At 51.9% G+C, this 22,451-nt stretch overlaps 1 long non-coding RNA gene across 1 annotated transcript; it reads left to right on the top strand.

The window, feature by feature from the left end:
- The first annotated feature begins 10,068 nt into the window (after nt 1-10,068).
- LOC113632547 (uncharacterized) lies at nt 10,069-20,849 on the top strand. Its single transcript, XR_003437859.1, has 3 exons — nt 10,069-18,084; nt 18,734-19,634; nt 19,855-20,849. It is a non-coding gene; the product is annotated as an uncharacterized LOC113632547 (long non-coding RNA).
- The last annotated feature ends 1,602 nt before the right edge of the window (nt 20,850-22,451 follow it).

Here is a 22,451-nt window from a genome sequence, read left to right on the forward strand (position 1 = left end):
ACTTCCGAGGGAGAGGCGGGCTGGTCTGGAGATGTCAAAGCCTGTGTTCTCGCTGAGATATGTTTGCACAGGCTTAGAGAGGCCCCAAACATTGCGCTGGGGCAAGTCTGGGACTGCCAACCTATATCCCCCTGACCCCAGACCTTGGTCATTCTAGGATGGGGAGAAATGAGGCCAGCAGGCGAAACATGAGAAGGGCGCTCAGGCACAGCTGGGCTCTAGTCCTACGTTCGGTGCTTGCTGGGGACTCTGGGCAAGTCACATCACCTCCCTATGTCTCGGATTCTCTCACCTACCATATGGGGGTACCACCGGTGACGTCACAGTGTGCCTTTGAGCAGTCATTGAATAAGAAAGTGGACGGTGAAGAGCTGCCTGAAAGGCACGTCTGCTCTGCAAGGGGTGGCGTGCACTCACGCCATCACTCCCCACTTCTGAGCCCAGGGCAGACATCGCTAACTGATCACAGCACTTTCTTCCCCCGGATGTGGACTTGTCTCAGAGCTCCTCTCCGGCCATAGTGGCCCAGGAAGCCACTTCCAGTCTAGTGAAGCTCGAATCTGAGCTTCCATCCTTACATGGTCTGCTGAGAAGCTGCTGCTCTGGAGCCAGATGTCTGCTGGAAAAGCCAGAGCTTAAGTAAAAAGGAGAAGGTAGGAAAGGAGACCCAGCCAGGGTAAAGGGCTCTTAGTACCAAATGGACCGTGGGCAGTGTCAGCAGCACCTAAGAGTTCCTGGCAGTGGGCAGGGTGTGTAGAGCAGCATCAGGAGGACAGGCACCAGGAGAGGGGCCCCACCTGGCTGAGCCACTGCCCTGGACCAGGGACTGGCCCCTGCATCTCATTCCGTGAGCACAACATCTCTGTGGGGTCTGTGCCATTAATATCTCCACTTTACATGTAAGGAAACTGAGACTGGGAGAGGTTACAGTCAAGAGTGCGTGGAGCTGGCGTTGGTACCCAAGTTGGCCAGATCATAATGCCCACATTCTCCAGGCTGCCTTTCAGAGAGCACCGTCTGCTGCCTTGGACCCCTCTCCTGAACGGGGCTGGGACTGGAAGTGACCCGCTCTGGCCCCAGCATTTGGGAGCAGGAAGGCTGGGTCCCTGCCGCATGAAGTGTGCAAGGCAGGCAGCCCTAGAGAGGAGTGCTGGCACCTGTCTCTCTGCTTTTGCAATCCCTGAGGCATTTGAGAGTGTGAACCCTGGAACAGGGGGCAGAACAGCGGGTGGGGTCCCTCTCAGTCCCTCTCGTTCATGGTGCAACCTCAGGCAACTCTGCCCCTTTCTGGGCCTCAGTTCACCTAATCTATGACCAAGAGCCTTGCGACTCAAGGTCGGCATCGGGAGCCCTGCTGGAAGGGCTGAATCTCAGGCCCCTGGATCCAAATCTGTGCTTTTCCAGGGCCCCGGGTGATTCACATGCTCATGGAGGTTGTAGCACAATGAAGCTCTCGTGAGTTCCCGAGTCTCTTGCACGCTCGACGACTTGGGCGTTGTGCGATTCACAGTTAGTACCTGAGGCCAGGCCAAGGCCTAACCTTGAAGTTTGAAGCTCAGCCTGGTTGTTCTAGCTAAGAAGGATGAGTTGGGAATACCCAGCAAGGCCCTTATTGGGAGGGAAGGGACAGCTCCTGCAGGAGTGACCATTGGCAGGCCCGGGATGGCTGGGAGAACTCAGCCTCCTGCAAGGAGCTCCCTGGCTGGGGCAGGAAGCCAGAGGAAGGTGTGGTCAGGGTGGGTCTGGGGCCAAAGGCTGGGCAGAAGAGATCACTCATGAGGACTGGAGCCCTGGAGGTGAAACATTTCTCTCCACTGCTCTACCTGGGACCCCAAGGCCCCATAAGTGATATCTCAAGGCCCTGTCACAGAGCAGTGGGGGCCCACAATTAAATTGAAATGCTCATCCATTTTCCCCACAAGCACCAGCATTTTCCAACCCTTTTATGGATTTCTGAGGAATGACAAAATGCAGCTGTTATGGCTCCTGAGCCAATGAAATAATGTAAGGTGGCCTGAGTCCCCTCCAGGGAAATCAGTGGCTTATTTATTTATTTTTGGCTCCAGAACGTCTATCCAGGTCTCAGAATGAACTTGAGCTTCTAAACCTGACCCTCATCACACTGGCTCTCACCTCAAGCCACTTTTTGGTGACTTCTTTGTAGACACTCAAAAGTCTTCTGGTGACATGACCTTGGTCAGTTTTTATGCTCCACTTTCCTCTTGTGAAAAGACATGCGTTTCCTAACCCCTGTGCCGGGCAGAACGCTCGGCACAGTTAAATGAGATCCTGCAGGCCATGGCCTCGCAGAATGCCTGGCACGTAGTAGGTGCACAATAATGCCGCGAGCCTGCCTGTTCTCCCGCCTTTCAGAGCTCCTGGGGGTTAAGGAGCTCATAGAAGCAAGCTGCCTGCTGTGCTCCTGCTGGGCCCCAGATGCTGCAATTTCCCTCACCATGAGCATAGCCTTGGCCTTCACAGGCACACAGTGGCTCGGGTCCATAGGTTACGTGGGCCTTGCAGTGACCTTGAGACATGTAGGGCCAGCATTGGTGATTCTACCACATAGGTGACGCCCAGAGAGCCAGAAGGCTGGCCTCCCTCAGGGCCGTTCTGTAAGCGTGGATTAGCACAGAGATCTGCAAGCAGGACTCTGCCACCGCACTGCTCACGGTCATGTCCTGGGGAGAGCCTTGCTTCCGAAGGCCTGGAAGCACTTGCTGCCTTTTACCCCCTGAGCTATTCTTCTTCATTTTGCCAGGATCCACTCTTTGATTTGATGTCAAAAAGCGCAGGAGCCGCACGTATTCAGGAAAGGGGGAGGAGTCTTGAGTGCGTGACCATCCTTCCTTCCGGGGCTCCCTGACAGCCTCACCAGTCACCCAGCCTCTCTCGCCAGCTGGCGTGCCCAGCGGGCGATGTACTACCTGTCCCTGCAGATGTTTCAGCCGACATGCAGATCATGTAGGGCATCTATCACCAAGTGCGTTAGGTCACCTCCAACCCAGACAACCCTGCAGTCTCTGTTACTTGTTATCATCAGCTGTTTAGGCCAAAGAGGTATTTTTGAGTTTCTAGCATGATAACTCCATGAAGTGGGTGGAATTGTGTCTCCCCAAAAGATACGCCCAAGTCCTAACCCCCAGTACCTGTGAATGTGGACTATTCCCTTATTTGGGAATAGGGCCTTTGCAGAGGTAATTAAGTTAAGAATCTTGAGATGAGATCATCTGGATTCAGGGGGGGCCCTATATCCACTGACTGGTATCCTTATAAGGAGCTAGAGATCTGAGACACAGAGAGCCCCAGGGAGAAAGCCTGGTGAGGATAGAGGCAGAGATTGGAGTGATGCGTCTGCAAGCCCAGGAACTTGACGTCAAGGATTGCTAGTGACCCCCAGAATCTGGAAGAGGCAAGGAAGGGGTCTCCCTGGAGCCTCGGGGAGAACTGAGGCCCCACCGGTACCTTGGTTTGAGACTTCTGGCTTTTGGAACCATATGAGAATACATTTCTGCTCAAGCCACCCAATCTGTGGTAATTTGTTACCACAGCCCTAGGCGACGAATACACCCCATGAAAAATAAAAAATTTAAGATAAAGAGACTACCCATGTGTTTGAGATGTTTTCAGAGTGGTGGGGTGATGAGGTCCCCTGATGGAGTGGGAGGGCCCTGAGGGGTGCCTCACTGTTCAGTGGAGGCTCTGGGGGGCTGCAAGGCCAGCAAGCCAGGTTGTGAGCAACGTTGCTGGGAGGCGGCCTGCACCTGGGCTTTAAGGATGCTGAGCGCATTTGAGGAGCCAGGGTGCCTCGGCCCACTTAGGAGTTTGGAGGTGGGCATTGGAGTGCTGTGTTTCTGGGAGGTGGTGATACATTAAAGGAGACACAAAACACAGTGGCTGTCAGGGAACTGTGGAAAATCAAGTCCCCCAGCTTCTTTATCTACCTTAGAAGGCCCTGGGAGTGATCTACTGGTCCAGGGACCGGTATAGTGGAGATTACTGAGTTCCAGGCAGTGTGGTGGGAAACCAGAGCTGAATCCTGCCCTGTCCCTTCCTGTCTACAGGGGTCGGTGAGGTGGACACCTAGAGCCCAAAGGGTGACAGTCACAGAGACATGCAGGCAAAATGCAAGGGGATCAGGTGGAAGAGGCTTCTCCCCGGGCTGGGGTGTCCAGGGAGACTTCCTGGCAGAAGCGGTAGGTTTGGTTCCATGAAGTTTGACCATTCAGTGGCGGTGTCTGCATGGTCTTTGAGCAGGGAGCCGTGAGATGCTCCAGGGAGTGTGATGTGGCCGTGGCTGTGTACAGGACTTGGTGGGGTGCGGGGGTGCAGGGCAGAGCAGTGGGCTATGGGGGGAGAGGCAAAGGTATTGCGGGGGCCGAGGGGAGAGGCTGACTCAGCTGGAGAATGTATGCTGAAATGCCTTGTGACCAAATGCGTGGAGGGGCGAGGGCAGGAGGGTGGGTCATGGCTCCGGCTGCAGAGTCCAGAGAACCAAAATGTAGCTTGAGGGCATCTCAGGTCTCTTTGTGGTGGTGCTGAAAGCTAAGGCTTGGCCTGCGAGGACGCTTTCCCGGCCAGGCAGCCGTGCACACACACACGCACACACACACGTGTGCACACACAGACACACTCAGACCCACACAGACTCACAGAGGAGCCTGTTTCTCTGACTCTCCCCTTCCCTCCCACCCCTGCCTCTTACTTACTCTTTCTCTTTTCTCCCTACTGTCCACTCGCTACTCACAGGGAGGGCAAGGTCCAACCCCAGCCCAAGGGTGGTGAGGGAGAGACAAAAGCAGAAGTCCAGAGTCCCAGAGAGAGTTACCTCTTTGCAGAGGCAAAGCTCAGAGAGGGACGGGTACATAGGCAGGCCTGTGGTGACCCACCAACACACCAAGAAACCGAGAGACACTGTGACGCCGACAGTGTGTGTGTCTCAGATACACACACACTGACCCACACAGAGACACACACAGATACAACACACATACACAGGCACACACAGACACACATCCACACCCAGACACACACTGGCATGCACAGAGATGCACACATCCACTCTAAACAGAAAGATACACACACAAAGCCACACAGATGCAGAGCCAGATCGACACAGGCAGAGCCATGTAGACAAAGAGGCTTTGAGCAAGGCCAGCCCGCCCCCAGAACCCAGACATCCCAGCTTTGCAGTCCCCCTAGGAACCCTCTGAAACGCCAGGAGAAATTCCTGGGATATTAGCTAAATTTCAGACACAAACATTCCGGTCTCCCTCTCCAGATGTAACGCTCGTGGAAACCTGCACAGCCCTCCCTCGGCTGGCCCCTCAGCACCCACCCACTGGCTTCTAGGAATGCTGCCAGTTAGAGATGGAGGCAGACACAAGGAGGGGGGCCAGGAGAGGTGAAGGGACCACACCCGGCAGGGAGCACGGGGCCACAGTGGTGGGGCTCTGTGCACACTGGGGGATTCTGACAGATGAGGGGGGCAGGCAGAGAGGGGGGCTTCCTAGCAGCAAGATGGGGCTGCTGCTCAAAGCCGGGGCTGACCACGTCCTCCGGATGCATGGAGAGGGCTCCAGACCAAAGTCAGATACCCACCAGAAGGCACAGCACAACCTAGGGGCCCTTGCAAGTGTAGGGGGGCCTTGCTCACCTTCCCACAGACACACTGGCCACTTCTCAGCTCCAGAAACATGGCAGGTCCTTCCTACCTCAGGGCCTTTGCACACACCCATCCTTCTGTTTCTTACAGCCAAAGCTTAGTGCATAGCAAGTGCTCAGCAAACATGCGTTCTGTCTCTTGGGCCACACATGCCATTTTAAAAGCCTATGGCCTCAGTTTCCATATCTATAAAATGGGTTGAAACTGCATTTCTCTCACAAGGTTCTTTTGAGAAGAAAATGAGATGATGAATGCAAATGGACTTTGGCAAACATCCTCTAACCTCATGTGAGGGCTGCATGATTTTCCTCCTGAACCCCCCAACGAGAATCAGCAGTGACCCTGATTTAGACATAGACAGGGCTCTGAAAACACGTGCCCAGAAGTGTTTGGCTGCCTAAGAAGTATGCTTTCAGAAGTGCTATGAGGTGCCCTGACTCTTTGCTGATGCCTGAAATTCCACCATTCTTACCACAAATCTGTGTCAACTCAAAGCCCATTAGAGTAATCAGTCATTCACCATCAAAGCAAAGAGGTGGCGAGACAGACCTTTCCCTGAGACACAGACAACCAGGAAATCTGTGTGTTTCACATCCAAATCAGTCTCACGTCCATCTATCCCAGCACCTGGGAAGCCAGGGGCACAGCAGGGCACCTGCTCTGTGGGACATCCCAGGACAAGCCAAATCTCATCCTCCCCACTTACTAAGTCACTCCATCTCCAGCTTCTGTGCTGGCTTCCTGCAAAGGACAGTACTTGCCAAGGAGCTTTGCCTCTCGTGAGGTGGCTGACGGTAGGCAAGTTACTTAATATCTTTGAGTTTGGTTTCTGCATATCTCCCTTACCCCACATTTTTCCCTTGAAAAGAAAAAGTGGTTCAGCCTACAAGCTAGTCTCTGACAGTGCTCCGGGCACACAGTAGTCACTCAGTAAACGGTAACTGCAATGATGGTGATGAGGAAGTAAGAGGAGCTCCCCAAATGATGATGGAATGTGAAGTCGTTGCCCTTTTCAGAGGCTGCTGGGTCTGAGATGTGGGTCTGCCTGCCTGCCTCCCGCCTGGACAATGCTTGCTTTTGCAAGAGGCAGCTCCTTACGTGGGAGATATATGTCCTGCCGTAAAGCGTTTAATATTTTAGCTCCTAATTGCGTTACCAGAGACAGACAGCTGTTTATCCTCATCACTCTCCCATCACTGTCTTTGGCAGGACCCACTGGGCGTCGCCTTGCTTTCTTTTCTGAAAATCCCGGACGGCCATTCAGGCCCCTCCAGGCAGTTCCGTGTGGTCAGGCGGTGAGTGGTGCCAGCAGGCGGGGGCCTGTGCTTGGCATCGTGTGGGTTCGAGGCGACCCACATTCCCTATCTGCCTCCCCCTCTCTGCCCACTGCCTTCCCGTTTGTTAAGCACTGTGGCAGCCATCAGCTCATCTGATTCTCCCAGCAGCCCTGCGAGACAAGAACTGCTATTATTGATCCCAGGATAGAGAGGAGGGAGCTGATGCTAGGAGAGGCTGTGAATTTCACTCACTCACTCATTCATTCATTCACTCAGTCAGCCATCCTTTTCGGTAGGAGCAGCGCTGTGGAAGGCACTAAGGACGGTGACGTGAATGCCGCCCCTACTCTCAGGGACCCACAGACTTGCCCAGACGGAAAGTGACAATGACACGACCATCCTTGGGGTATCTCTGTCCCCCCAGGTAGTGCTCGCTGCTGGCAGAGTTCTAGTTCTAAAACACGAACCAACCTCATGTCCACAGCTCTTGGATGGGCTGCTCTTAGTTTAAAGCCCCAGACCCTAATCTTTCTATTCAAATTCTTGTCTGGCCAGCCTCCTCTCCTGCCATCTTCACTATACTGAGCCCCACGGAAACTCACGCTTACCAACATGTGACACATGTGACAGCCCTGCTCGTTGGCGACCCGACAGCCATTCCTCTCTTCCAACCAGCTGTGTTCCCTGCTAGCAGAGCTCTGATGCTGTGGGAGTGGTGGGCAGACACTCTGGTACCCAGTCCCTCAGCAGCCCCAGTGTAAACAAGGCATGGTTATCTTAATCCCCTTTGCCAGGCACTTCCCCAGCCTTCCTCACAGATGGTGGTGACCAGCCCAATGACAAAGTCAGTGAGAATAGGGGATCGCTATGGACCGAATGTTTGTGAACCCCTCAAATTCATGTGTTGAAACCCTAACCTAATACCCTTGATGGTATTAGGACGTGGGGGTCTTTGGGAGGTGATTAGGTCATGAGGGTGGAGCCCCCATGAATGGGATGAGTGTCCTTATAAAAGGGACCCCAGAGAGCTCTCTCTCCCTCTTTCCACCACGTGAGGATATAATAAGAAGTTGGCCATCTGCAACCGGAAAAGGGCTCTCATCAGAACCTGATCGTGTTGGCACCCTGATCTCAGACTTTCAGCCTTCAGAAATGTGAGAAAGAAATTTCTGTAGTTATAAGCCCCCCAGTCTATGATACTTTGTTATAGCAGCCCGAACAGGCTTAGACAGGGATATATGCCAGAGAGCTTCAGGACAGAAAGTGGAAGCATTCCCTTGAGTCTCCCCATCCTCTTCTTCCCCTCTGGAACATGGTTGCGAGCGGATGTGATGTTTGGAGCCTCAGCAGCCATCTTTTGATCATGTGATAACACACAATGAACAAAAAGCCAGTACGCTAAGGAAGGCTGAGCAGAAACGTGGGTGAGTCTGGGTCTTTGTGGGCATTGTTGGGCCTCCATATAACCCCGGGACCATGCTGCTCTTGGGTAGCGATGACATGCCCCTCTGCAGATACCACTGCTCTTGGGGTCTCCCTGGTTTGCACTGGATGCATCTTTTTTTTTTTATTACTTGTATTTAATTTTCACTACCTCCTTTTTTTATTGTGATTAGAATTTTTTTAACATTTTTATTGGAGTATAATTGCTATACAATGGTGTGTTAGTTTCTGCTTTATAACAAAGTGAATCAGTTATACATATACATATAGCCCCATATCTCTCCCCTCTTGCATCTGCCTCCCTCCTACCTTCCCTAACCCACCCCTCTAGCTGGTCACAAAGCACCGAGCTGAACTCCCTGTGATATGCGACTGCTTCCCACTAGCTATCTACCTTACGTTTGGTAGTGTATATATGTCCATGCCTCTCTCTCACTTTGTCTCAGCTTACCCCTCCCCCTCCCCGTGTCCTCAAGTCCATTCTCTAGTAGGTCTGCGTCTTTATTCCTGTCTTGCACCTAGGTTCTTCATGACCATTTTTTTTTGGTTTTTTAGATTCCATATATATGTTAGCATACGGTATTTGTTTTACTCTGACTTACTTTACTCTGTATGACAGACTCTAGGTCCATCCACCTCACTACAAATAACTCAATTTCATTTCTTGTTATGGCTGAGTAATATTCCATTGTATATATGTGCCACATCTTCTTTATCCATTCATCTGTTGATGGACACTTAGGTTGCTTCCATGTCCTGGCTATTGTAAATAGAGCTGCAATTAATATTGTGGTACATGACTCTTTATGAATTATGGTTTTCTCAGGGTATATGCCCAGTAGTGGGATTGCTGGGTCGTATGGTAGTTCTATTTGTAGTTTTTTAAGGAACCTCCATACTGTTCTCCATAGTGGCTGAACCAATTCACATTCCCACCAACAGTGCAAGAGGGTTCCCTTTTCTCCACACCCTCTCCAGCATTTATTGTTTGTAGATTTTTTGATGATGGCCATTCTAACTGGTGTGAGATGATATTGCATTGTAGTTTTGATTTGCATTTCTCTAACGATTAATGATGTTGATCATTCTTTCATGTGTTTGTTGGCAGTCTGTATATCTTCTTTGGAGAAATGTCTATTTAGGTCTTCTGCCCATTTTTGGATTGGGTTGTTTGTTTTTTTGATACTGAGCTGCATGAGCTGCTTGTAAATTTTGGAGATTAATCCTTTGTCAGTTGCTTCATTTGCAAGTATTTTCTCCCATTCTGAGGGTTGTCTTTTGGTCTTGTTTATGGTTTCCTTTGCTGTGCAAAAGCTGTGAAGTTTCATTAGGTCCCATTTGTTTATTTTTGTTTTTATTTCCACTTCTCTAGGAGCTGGGTCAAAAAGGATCTTGCTGTGATTTATGTCATAGAGTGTTCTGCCTATGTTTTCCTCTAAGAGTTTGATAGTGTCTGGCCTTACGTTTAGGTCTTTAATCCATTTTGAGTTTATTTTTGTGGATGGTGTTAGGGAGTGTTCTAATTTCATTCTTTTACATGTAGCTGTCCAGTTTTCCCAGCACCACTTGTTGAAGAGGCTGTCTTTTCTCCATTGTATATTCCTGCCTCCTTTATCAAAGATAAGGTGACCATATGTACGTGGGTTTATCTCTGGGCTTTCTATCCTGTTCCATTGATCTATATTTCTGTTTTTATGCCAGTACCATACTCTCTTGATTACTGTAGCTTTGTAGTATAGTCTAAAGTCCAGAAGCCTGATTCCTCCAGCTCCTGGATGCATTTTAATAGATGTCTGAGTCAGCCTCTTTTATCCCCCTGCCTGGAATGCTCTTTCCTCTGGTTTTGTTTTGAAAACTGCTTCTCATCTTTTAAGACCCAACTCAAGAGTCCCTTTTTGAGAAGTTTTCACCCCATCCTGACTACAGGGTTGAGCGCCCACTTATTGGAGCCCCTGCAGTACTTAGTTCAGGCTCCTTGTAGCCTCTTCCTGCCATGGTGGGTGCTGCCCACGATTGGGCCATTCACAGGGCGGCAGGCGACTCAGCTTGTCCTGGCACAGCTGCCCAGAAAAGGGATCGGGGCCATTCTCTCCAGGTAGCTGGGGCTGGGGCCCATCGCAAACTAAGGCCCAAGCATAGCCTGCTGGGGGATGAAGTCATGTGGAAAAACACTCGAGTCAGAACAAACCTGTCTTTCTGCAAATGACTTCATCACATTGCCAGAAGGCTCGGATCACTCCACCTCTCACCTCTTCCAGCCCACCCATGGGATCGGGAAAGACCAGTTCCTCGAGTCCTGTTGCATCTCTCAGGCAAAAGTAAATGTTACAGAGACCCACCCATGAGGTGCTGGGGAGCTGATGCCTCCACTTCCTCCACAGCTGGGGCTTCCTCTGAGCTCTCAGGCTGGGAAGGCCTTGAGGGCACGTCGGGGCCTTCTCCACATCTGTGTTCACAGTGCCCAGCACAGAGACCAGCAAAAATGTAAAATAAAATACTCACTCACTAAATGCATGTGTTCATGAACTCTACAAATACTCAGCAGTTCTTCTGCTCTTTCTACCAGCATCACGGGGGCACTGGGGTTATGCTCACAGAAAGAGGAAATAAAGGAGGGAAAGAGGGCAGGAAGGAAGGAGTAAATTCCTCACTAGGGTGATAGAGCCCCACAAAGCAGACTGGGCCCTGAGAGAGGCGTCAAGGAAGCTGAGCTCTAGCTCTTATTCCAGCAAATACATTTCTATTCAACAGCTTTCTTGAGCAGAGCCTCTATTCCCGCTGTGTGGTGGGCACCTAGGGGAGCCATTCTAGTTCTCTGGCAGTGAAAGTCATGCACGGGGGACGGACAATAACAATGACACGGTTACAGGCTGTATTGGAGTTGTGGACAGGGTAGCGGGGGGCGCGCAGGAGGAGGTGCTGGGTGGGCTGGCCAAGGAGGTCAGCCTTGAAGGATGAACACACCAGGCTGTCCAGGAGATGGTGGAAAGGCTTTTGAGGCTGCAGGGTGCTTGGAAAAGGGCAAGCAATTCCATGTTTTGGGAGCAGAGGGTACGTAAAGGAAGTCGCAATAGTTGGGGCTGGTGAGGCAGGCTGAGGGGCCAGACTGCGGGGGGGTGAGGTTCACTCTGCTGGAACAAGGAGCCATTGAAGGGCTGAAGAGTAGAGCGTCCGGTCTGGGTGTCCATTTCAGGAAAGGTGCTTTGGACTGGATGGCAGAACGGCTATAACGCAGTTACCAACCAGGGGATCCCTGGAGTGGTTCAGAGGCAAGAGGGAGATGGCCTAGAGTAGAGTAGTGGCAATGGGTGGAGAAGAAGAGGAAAGAGAGATAGTGATGCTCATTGCTGATGGGACTTGGGGACCACTGGGATGAGGTGGGAAGTGGGATCTAGGGATGTTCTGGTCTCTTAGATTGTAAGTTAAAATTTGGATTCTAATGCTATGGCAGAGAAACTCAAATCAGTGGCTGAAAGAAGATAAAAGACCGGGTAGGCAGTCCCAGACTGCTATGGTGATTCCACAATAGTCAGAGACCCAGACTCCTTCTATCTCGTTTCTCTGCCATCTTTGATACCCAGCCGTGATCATGTGGCCCAGAATGGCTGCTCCAACTCCCTCTGACACATCTGCATTCCAACCGGTGGGATAAGGGAAAGGAGGAAGGGGGTGCACCCGTTCTTTTCAAAGATATGACTTAGAAATCTGATAACATGCCATTGGCCAAACTTAGAGGCAAGACCATACAGTTGTAAGGGATGCTGGGAATTGTAGACTTCCATGTGCCCATCTAAAACTTCTTCCACTGTGGAGGATGGAGAGAAGGGATCTATGGAAGAAAAGCTAGTGATGCTGTGCAAGCCCACTGGCTTGTCTTAGTTTGATATTTCTTATTTGAAAAATACATTCTGTGAATTGTCATACTTATTTTTAACCAAATAAAATTTAAATATGATCAAGTCTCTGCCAGCAGCATGCTGTTTTCCTGGGAAAGTGAGGTCGCCCTATTTGGCCTTCGTTCTCCCAACCGTTGAAGGAGACATTGGAAAATATTCTTAACATGGACCCCATGGAGCTAGCCAAGGGGGGGCTTTTGGGGTCTGTGAATACCATGTAATTATATGCTCAATTTGGGGGTGTACATTTTTTTCGGGAGAGTGACTATGGCATTCAAGGTTTATGAGAGGTTTTTGACCCTAAAAAGTTGAGAAACAGAGTGAAAGAATTACTCATGGCCCTCCATACCCATATTGTATGATTCCTTTCTACCCACCTTATGGCACACGCTTGGAAAGGAGTCTGGGGGGAAGAAAAGGCAATTGAAGGACACTGGGGAGGTTGGAGCATGCGGCTCCAGCCTCGTCCTGACAGTGACCGCATGGCGCGCGTGTGGTCTGCCGTCCAGGGGTCTTTCTCTCTAGTCCCTGCCCTGGCTGAATTGGGACTTGGCTGGGTGTACACCTGGCACACTCTGCCTAACGTCTCCCAAGCAGTTCCCAAAGCTCCCAGCCAGGAGCCAGTTAGGATTTCAGAGGCACAAGTGAGCCGCTGTGCTTGGCCTGCCAGGTGAAAAGAACAGAGCCCGTATTAACGAGACGCTCCTCTCTTGGTATCGGCTTTCGCTTTGCAGGCGATGTCTCGGACCGGGAGCAAACCTGTCTCTCTGTCCGGAGCCAGGGATTTGATATTGTCCTGAATAGAGGTTTTCATCCCCTAGCTAGTCGTCTGCCCTCCGTGGCGCCTGCCGCCAGTGCCAGGCTTGGCACGTGAGCCCCCAGCTGTAGGAGGAGTGGGTGAACGGGGCAGAACTGGGCTCAGCGGCTCCCCAATCCACCCAGATGTGGTGGAGGAGAAAGAGGCATCCTGCGCTGGGAGAAGCAGCAAGGAAACAAGCGGAGATCTGGCCGCACACGGAGCAATCACTTGGCAGGAAGGGTCCTGATGTACGGATGGTGTGTACCACGTGGGAATTTCTCCACAGCCCACGGATGAGCCAGACTCATCAGTGCGGCACCACCATCCACAGTCAGGAAGGTACAGAGGGAAGCTAGAAACAAGGATTTTATCAAAGGGGAAAGGTCAAAGAGAAAAGCATTGTGGCACCAGAAACACTTAGAGCAGGGGTGAGCATCTCCAAACACAGAGGACGGGGAAGGAGAGGAGCGAAGGGTGGCTGAGGGACCAGCCCTGGACACACTTGGGAGATGGGTCAGGAAGAAAGCAATGTGAGGGGAGGAGGAGGCACAGGCTGCCATGGAGGCCCCAGCTCGGGGTTCTGGCAGCTGGAAGATGGTACCACCACCCCAGCAGAGCTAGGCTAGCAAGAGAGGTCAGGGCTGGGTGGCAGGGTGTGGCCCTGCAGGGGCCAGGGAGCTGGAGACAAGCCTAACATCCTGACAGCTGGCCTGCCTCACTCTTACGTCTGCAGGCCCTCCAGCTCTTCCCCCTGCCCTGAGCTCTCACTCAGCGCAGCCTGGGGACTTGGCCCTGGCAGCCTTTGACTGCAGGTGTGGAACGGAGGAGGGCGGCCAAAGGAAAACAAACGGGAAGAAGGGAACCACTATGCTTTCAAAGAGCTGCACACACAGGCTGGAGTCCTGGCTGCAAAACACTCAGTTGTCCGTCCTCTGGTTGAAGCCTGTGCGTTAGGGCAAGTCCTTATAAACACCACTGAACTGAGGACAGCTCAACGGCACCGCCACTTACCACGCGTCCACGCGGGGCTAGGTCCTGGGATGGGTGTGGCCAAGACAGAGACAAATAAACCCCTTTCCTTGCCCTGAGAAAGCTCACATTCTGGTCGGGGTGGAACCCATAAGCTCTACTAAGAGCTTCCTGAAAGTCAACCTAGGGGTCTGACATGCTTCTCTCGAATTCGAGCCTCATAGCATGCTGTGTGGGAGGCCGAATCCGCCACTGGAGCACACAGAGGTGCAGAGACGCTAGGCAACCTGCTTAGGACCGCACAGCTGGGTCATGGGGGAGTGAATTTTAAACCCAAGTCCATGTGACGCTACTGCCTGCCTGTTTCCACCGGGGCAGACCCACACTCAGCTCTTTGGTTGGAGCGGTGTGGAAGGCCACTGCGGCTGGCTCGAAGCCCGAGGCTGGAGCTGCTCACAGGCCCTTCCACCGGACGTTGGCCAAGGCACAGTGACTCCTGATTGGGTAGATAGATAATCAAAGAGATGAAAGGGCCTCCGGTTAATAACCACCCACAGGGGACAAGGCTCCAGGCTCTGGAGGAGCTTGGAGGGAATGGGTCAGGCCCTGCCCTCCAGGAGCTCACAGACCAGTAGGAAGTAGATGCAAATGTGTTAAGACCCACTCCACTGGCACCGGCCCGGACAAATCTCTGTCCCTTCTGGGCAGAGTGACCTGAAGTGAGAGGGCGTCTCAGAACCTCAGTTTCTTTCTCTGTATAACACAGGTAGTTGTGCCTAATTTATCGCATCGCTGTGGAGATTACATAAAATAATGTGTGCTAAGTACAGGCCTGACACAGAGCAGGAGCTCCAGAATGTCTGGCTCCCAGAGCTTCCATGGGGTACTCACAGCCAGCGGGGGTCGAGCGTTCCCTGCCCCACACAGGCCCAGTGGGGAATCCCTGCTCCCTTCTGGAGAGGGCAGCCTGGAGAGCTTCCACCACCAGCCGAGGACCAGGGAGGACGCAGAGGGCAACCGAGAGAGGTCCGGGGGCCTGGGTTAGCACCTGCCACCTAGAGATGTGGGCCGGGCTGCTTGCCCCTCCGGGGAACAGCAGAGTCCTACGCCCCTGGCCTGCCCAGGCTCTACAGCAGAGGGTGCTAGTTTTGCCTATGGGGCAGCCAAGCCTGGACTGGTGAGGTAAGAGTTGGTGGGCATATGCCTCAGTCCCTCGGCCTCACAGACGGCCCCCGGGGGAATGAGCTAGATACCTCTGCATTAATACGAGCTTAATTTGCTTGTCTGTATTTACTCTCTTGTTCCCTGTGTTCCCACCGTGCTCCTAGGTTGGGGTCACTTCCCAGATAAACTACGTGCACCCAAATCCTCGTCTTAGGGACTGCTCCTGGCAGCCCAGCTACAGAGAAATGTGTGGCTGGGTCACTCCATGGCTGGGGACTGGGAGGGCCCTGTGGCTGGGAGATGCTGTCTCCATGGCCTCCTGGCTCCAGTGTCGCCTGGCTTTTCCTCAACGTGGCTGCCTCACCCCCATGCCAAAGTGTGGGAGAAGTCAGGACCTTCTGCTGGCCGTCTGGATCATACAGTGACCTTCGGCTCCGAGGACATAAGCACCTTCCTCCAAGGGAGGACCAGGTAGGTGGGAAAAAATGAAACTGCTTTAGGCTAGCTTCAGGAGGGGCAGGAGGGGGTTCTCCCACGCCTCCTGTGAAATGGGTGTGCCGGCTTTGTATTTAGAGAGAACGCCGTCAAGGGACAGGGGAAAAGCGGCTGACTCATCAGTTCCTAATGACACTAGCAGGCAGCATCTGTGAGCCCTCCTGGGGCTTCGTCTCAGGAGGAGGGGGTGATTTCCTTGCTGGTGCTCCAATATCAGAGTCCACATCTCCACCTCCCTGAAGTGTGTCATGCTCTGGCTTTTCCCAGGAAAACTGCCTAATGCCATGGCAAAAGCAAGGTAATAAAATATTCATCTGCTGAGGCCAGAGGACGTAACTGATCGTTTCTTCCAGGAGAAGCAGAGTCCTAAATTAAAGACATGCACAGAGCCAGACAAACGCACATGCCTGACCAGCAGACATTCCCAGGCACGTGTCGGAACAACACAGCCTCGCATATACAAGAAAGCATATGCCTAAATGCTCACACGTAGGCACATGGGCCCCGGTCACACACCTATGCAGCACACAAAACTGTTGAGGACACATGGACGCCATGTGTGAACGCATGCATGAACACTGCATGTACCCGTGAACTCCCACCCTGTATGCTCACCCACCCACATGTCTACTCCCCCAACGTGGCAATGAAAAATGATGTCTTAGCTGGTGTATTGGGGGCAGAAGAGCCCACCACCGGGCCCTGACTTTGGAACAATAGCAGCCTGTCTGGCTGTCCTGGGGAAACTGGGCTTTGTCAGGCAGAAAGCAAATACTGTGCAGGGGGAAGTGTGACTCAGAGGTGAGTTACACAACTCCATTCTGCCTGTGTGCTCTGCCCAGGAGGGGGAGGAGGAGGAAGGCTTGCAAATGTGAACTCTGAAAGGGCTGCTGCACTTCTGGAAGCTTCCACGTCATGTCACTTGTCCAGGCTAGTGGAGGCAGAGGCTCCCTGAGGGCAGAGTGAGTAGCTACTACACTGTCACGACCTCAGAGCCAGACCCTCCGCACTGACCCCTCCTGCTCATCCGGCCTGCTTCCCAGGGCTCCAGCATGCCTCCAAAGAGAGAACGTTAGCCCCTTGGCTCATGAGGTAGGCGCGTATGTTGACCTGGGTCTGCCAAGGTGATTCTGCCTTCTGATTGTTCTAGAAGCTCTGATGGAGCAGCTCCTGATGAAAGATGCCAGACCTAAGAGTTCTGAAACGACCCCAGTTCACAGACCTCGTGAGAGAACGGCAATGTCCCAGTTCCCTTGGATGCTGTGTTTTTCCTTATATCCATTCTGCAAAGATCCACTGAACTTCTACCAGGACCTAGGGCCTGGGGTGACAGAGTTGGCTGCCCTAAGGATCTCACAGGCTATGAGGGAAGCAGACAAAGGCCAAGGGATTATTGCTATTTGCTTTTGGAGGAGGGGACTCTACTGACGCTAGAAGATTTACAAGTTGTCCAGATAAAGAAGTAGGTATGTGTTTGAGTGGGTGGGAGGTGGGCAGGGCAAGGGGTGGAGGATGGAGAGGAAGCAGATTTAAATTCTAAGCAGAAAAGCAGCATTCAAAAAAAGAAAACAGCTTTCTACAAAGGCAGTATTAGGCCAGGGGCTGGCAAACCACAGCTTATAGGCCAATTCCAGCTTACTTCCTGTTTTTGTTAATAAAGTTTTATTGGCACACAGCCACGGTCATTCATTTATGTATTATCACTGGCTGCTTTTGAGCAACAGTGGCAGAGTTGACTAGTCACAGCACGGCCCTCAAAGCCTAAAATATTTACCATCTGAGCCCTTATGGAAAAAAATTTGCCAACTTCTCCTCTAGATCTATCCTTTAATTCTGGAACCCATAAGTCTAGAATCCAGCGTGGTTTTCTAGAGCTCCCTGTAAGAGTAACATTTGTGTAGGGATTTAGACGTTTACAGTGAGATTTTGCATCAATTATCCCATTTAATCCTTCAACAAGCCTGTGTGAGGTTAATGGTAATTTTATCCCAGTTTTGCAGATGAAAAAACTAAGACAAAGGGAAATAAAGAGACTTGCTGAAGACCACATGGCTGGGAGATAGCCGAGTCCCAGGCAGCCTGATTCTAACATTCCATGGTCTTTCCACCACATTAACCTACAGATGTTTCTCTGTCACACATTCCACCACTGAGCTGTCCTCCCTGACAAGCCATTTCCCTCCTCCTTCCTAATATCTCTGCTGCCACCAAGGAAGGCTTTTGTCCATTGTGCTGCCTTAGTGGGAGAGAGGGTTTGGAGGAGAATCGAATTTCCTTTCTGCATCTGTTTGCGGAGCCTGGTGCACCCTGGGATGCTAACGAACAGTGACAGATGAGCTTCAGTTGGCTGGCGCGGGTGAAGAACCACTGGACCAGGTAATTCCAATCCACCTCCTCAGAACTCAGTCCAGGAGGGATCCCGGGGTGGAGTGTGGCCCCTGCTCCTGGGGCTGAGAGGGTGCTGAGAAAAGGCTGTGAGACCCCGGCTGGGTCCCTCCAGGAGGAGTGGGCACCCTGATAGACCCCCCTCAGAGCACAGGGCTGCAGCCCTGTTGCTCAATTTATTTTCACAGGAGCTGCTCTTAATAGAATTACATTCCATTTATTAGATACAGGGACCTAAGATGTGGCTGTGTTATATCAGGTGAATTCGGAAGGTCCACCCCTGCCACACACACACCACACACTCTCTCTCTCTCTCTCTCTCTCTCTCTCTCTCTCACACACACACACACACACACACCACATTTCCTGCAGCTCCGCACTGCTGCTGACTGGGGCTCTGCATGCTGTGGGTAACACATTTAGCTCGATAAAATATAATATACGACGGGATCATATTTAACAAGGAAAACAGGGCCCGAATGGACAGAGGAGCAGTGTGGCTGGGTTACCATGGAAACCCCGGGTTCAGAATTTCCTGACTCCTAGGAGATTACATTTTCAACCTTAATGCTATATTAACATAAGCTTTGGCACTTAATGTCTCTGTTTTTCACCCGCCCCCCCTCCCCCTTGCTTACAGGCAAAAGAAAGCATCATCAGAGATGAGCCAGGGAGGAGGAGAGAGGCTTCACTTCATGAAAGCCTCCAGCATCCAGCAGAAACCCGCCGCAGCACCCTGACGATGTGCTCTGCAGTCTTCAGAGTGTGTTGCATCCATTATCTCCCGTGACCTGCAGACAGGCTCGAGAAGCAGGCTGATGTGAGGTCACCAAGCCCTGCGCGTGCGGCCCCTCAAATGCCTCTCGCGTCCGTTCCTTCTTCTCCGTTGCTCCGCCACTGCCCTTTGTATATCTCTTGGGGATATTGCAATAGCCTCTCATGGTCTCGTGCTCCCAGCCCGTGCCCTCTCGTCCGCTCTTGCTGTCTGAATGATCTTTTTGTACCGCAAATTTTTTCATCCTGCGGTTGGTGTCATAGCCTCCAACAGCCCCACAAGCTATAGACTGAAGTCTCAACTCCCGTGCATTCAGGGACTGCGCCCTCTCTCTACAAGCCCCTTTCCTTGGAGTTTCCACCATAGCCCCACCGTCCAGTCTTTGGAGGTGATGCTGTGATTTCTGAATACACCAAGTTCTTCCAGGGGCCGTGCCTCTGCTTGGTCATGAGCTCAGGCTGGACCTCTGGCCTCTCTCATCCTGCTGACCGGCTCTTATGCTTCTTTAACACCAGCTCAGCATCACCCACTTCAGGGGTCCCCTGCCCACCTGGCTGCCAGTGTTACCAGAGGGCTTATACCGAAGGCTGTTGCATTTCTCACCACCTGAGAGTCTCCTGGGTCCTTCCTGCACCAGCCTCCTCCACCACGTTGGGAGCTCGTCGGGCCTACGAGTCATGCCCCCTCACTGCCTTATGCCCTCCACCCAGCGTGGTTCTGGCACCTTGTAGGGACTCAACTGGCACTGGTGAAATCGAGTTTACAGGTGAGAACACTGAGGCTCAGAGTGGTCAGATGGGTCGAATGCCACTTGTCTGGGAAGCAGCCCAGTTGGTGTCCCTCTCCCGTCATGACCCCTCCCTGCCCCTCTGCCTGCTCTGGCATCTCTGCACCATCTACAGCGCACTAACCACCTCTGTTTCTAGGGCTACACCTGTCTTTCCTCTGCAAAGCCCTCACTTCCTTCCTCATGTTTTCTCCACCAGCTGCCCAAGAGCCTTGGACCAGCAGGGCCATTGGAAAGCGAAGGCCTGGAAGAATGAGGCTCACAGATCACCGGAGACACTTTGATTCATGGAAAAACCCATGACTCTTCCCTCCCAGGAGATTCACCAATTCTTCCAGAGCATGAGGTTCGCAAAGGTTTCAAGTTTTACAGTAAGGATCCAGGGAGCCATAGTGAAGACCAGAATCTGTAGTCCCACAAGCTGGGACATTACTTGGAATAAGGATCTTGGCAGACGTAATTATTGGAAGAATCTTGAGACGAGCTTATCCTGGAGGAGGGTGGACCCTCGATCCAGTGGCAAGTGTCCCTACCAGAGACAGAAAGGAGAAGACGCACAGACACATGAGAGAAGGCCTTGTGAAGATTCCCGCGAAGACAAAGACAGAGGTTGGAGTGAGGGTCCATAAGCCAGAGGATGCCAGGGATTGCTGACAATCACAGAAGCTAGGAGAGGGACCTAGAATGGATTTTCTCTCAGAGCTTCCAGAAGGAACCAATCCTGCTGACACTTCTGGCCTCTAGAACTGTCAGAGAATAAAGTTCTCTTACTTCAAGCCACCCGACTGTTGTCATTTGTTACCTAGGCAGCCCTAGGAAGTGAATACAACTGTACAGTGTAAGAATACAGGGGAAGCCCACAAAGGCCATAAGGGACCAGCAGGTCAGGGGGCCCTTGGTCCTTACCATCATGTGTGGGTTCCCCACTCTCCTTCTCACCCTGGCAGCTCTCAGCCCCTCGGTCTCTCTGCTCTGACTTCCAGCTGCCACCAGCCCACCAATTCCCCCTCCTCTGTGTGCCTCCATCTCAGGCCCGCACGCGGGGGCTTTGCTTCGCTGGAGGCTCTCTGCAGCCTGAGCTGCGTCTGTCTGCTTGTTGGTCTTTCCATGTTTTACATATACCGACCAGCCAACTCTCTGACTATATTCAAAGTATCCAAGAGAGGTGATCTGGTGGTTTAGCTCACCACATGATCTCCAAAGGGCAAAGCTTTCACCCCAGGCCACCTCACAGGCAGCGGCCCTCCGCCCTGCTCCTTCAGCTGCGGCCAGGGAGGCCGGCCATGTGTTCCCATCTGTGTAGGGAGGCTCCAGGAGGGCAGGACAGATGACTGGAGATAGGTTGGTGGCACCTTCACTGCTGAGACTGAGCTTCCTACAGAACTGAATAATATGCAATAGGGAGAGGAAAGGGAAGAGGCACTTTTTTCAGATGTAAGAAGGAAAGTGTCATCAACAGAAGCTTTTGAAAAGTCAACACTGCAACCCGCTTGCCTCCCTCACTGGAGGATGCACTGCTCAGAAGAGTTCAGTGCTCTGGGTCGGTGTGACAGCAGCTGGTGATGGAAGGGGTGGGCAGGGAGAGGCTGGGCAGGAGGAGAGGGCTGCCAGGGCCCTGGCCCAGCTGGGGGTCAGCCTGTATGCCCTGGGCGTTTGCAGAGGGTCTGCGACGATGGCTCTAGTGCGTTGGGCTGTTTTACTGTAATCCTACTCCCTGAATGCTTCCTGTGTGCAGCCCTGTGGTGAAGACACAGTCCAGAAGTCCTCTCATTCTCTCTCCCTCAGGCCCCAGGAGTAGGCGTCGGGGTTGAGTTGTACAGCTCAGAGACCACAGGTGTGAACGCCCAGGGTCACAGGATACGTAAGTGATGGAGTCAGGATTTGAGCTCAGTCAGAGGGGGCTAGACACGCGGTGGCCAAACGTAGTACGGAGAGGATCCTGGGGGGCAGGAAAAATAGCTATAAAGGATGTTATGGGGACAACTGGTGACATCTGAATATGGAATCCAGATCAGAAAATAGTTTTGTATGGATGTTAAATCTCCTGATTTTCATAACTATACTACGGAAATGTAGGAGAAGTTTTTGTTCCTAAGAAATACACACTTAGTGTTTAAGAATAATAGGGAACAGTGTCCCCAGTGTCCCCATCTTAAATAGATGGGGGTGGGGTGGGGAGGGAGAGAGAGAGAGAGAATAATAAAATGACTGAGACAAATGTGGCAACTGGAGAACCTGGGGAAGGATGTGCAGGGGATGCTGGACTCTTCTTGCCACTCTATGCATTTAAAGCTATGTCAAAATTAAAATTGTAAAACAGAAAACTCCAAAGTCCTGGCTTTTTAAATTTTGTTAAAGGCTGCTCTATTGAGGTATACTTTCCACATGATGAATTGCCTGCATTTAAAGTGCACTGATAAGCTTGACATACGTATACACCCATGACGCCATCACCACCACCAAGAAAATGAACATACCCATCACCCTGAAAAGCCCCCTCCTGTTCCTTTGTTACAATTCCCTACCAGCCCTTCTCAGCCCCAGCAGCCCCAGGGAACAGTTTACTATAGGTTGGTTTGCATTTCCTAGAATTTTATATAAATAGTAGTAGTAGTATGTACTCTTTTTTGCCTGGCTTCTCTCACTCATATTTGCTTTGAGATTCATCCATGTTATAGCATGCATTGATAGTTCATTCCTTTTTAGGGCTGAGTAGTATTTCATCTGATGAATATACTACAGTTGGTTTATACATTCCCATGTTGATGGACACTCGGGTTGTTTCCAGTTTTTGGC

The sequence above is a fragment of the Aethalodelphis obliquidens genome, unplaced genomic scaffold (genome assembly GCF_003676395.1).
Source record: "Aethalodelphis obliquidens isolate GAN/ISIS:26980383/991018 unplaced genomic scaffold, ASM367639v1 scaffold37, whole genome shotgun sequence".
Lineage (NCBI taxonomy): Eukaryota > Metazoa > Chordata > Mammalia > Artiodactyla > Delphinidae > Aethalodelphis > Aethalodelphis obliquidens.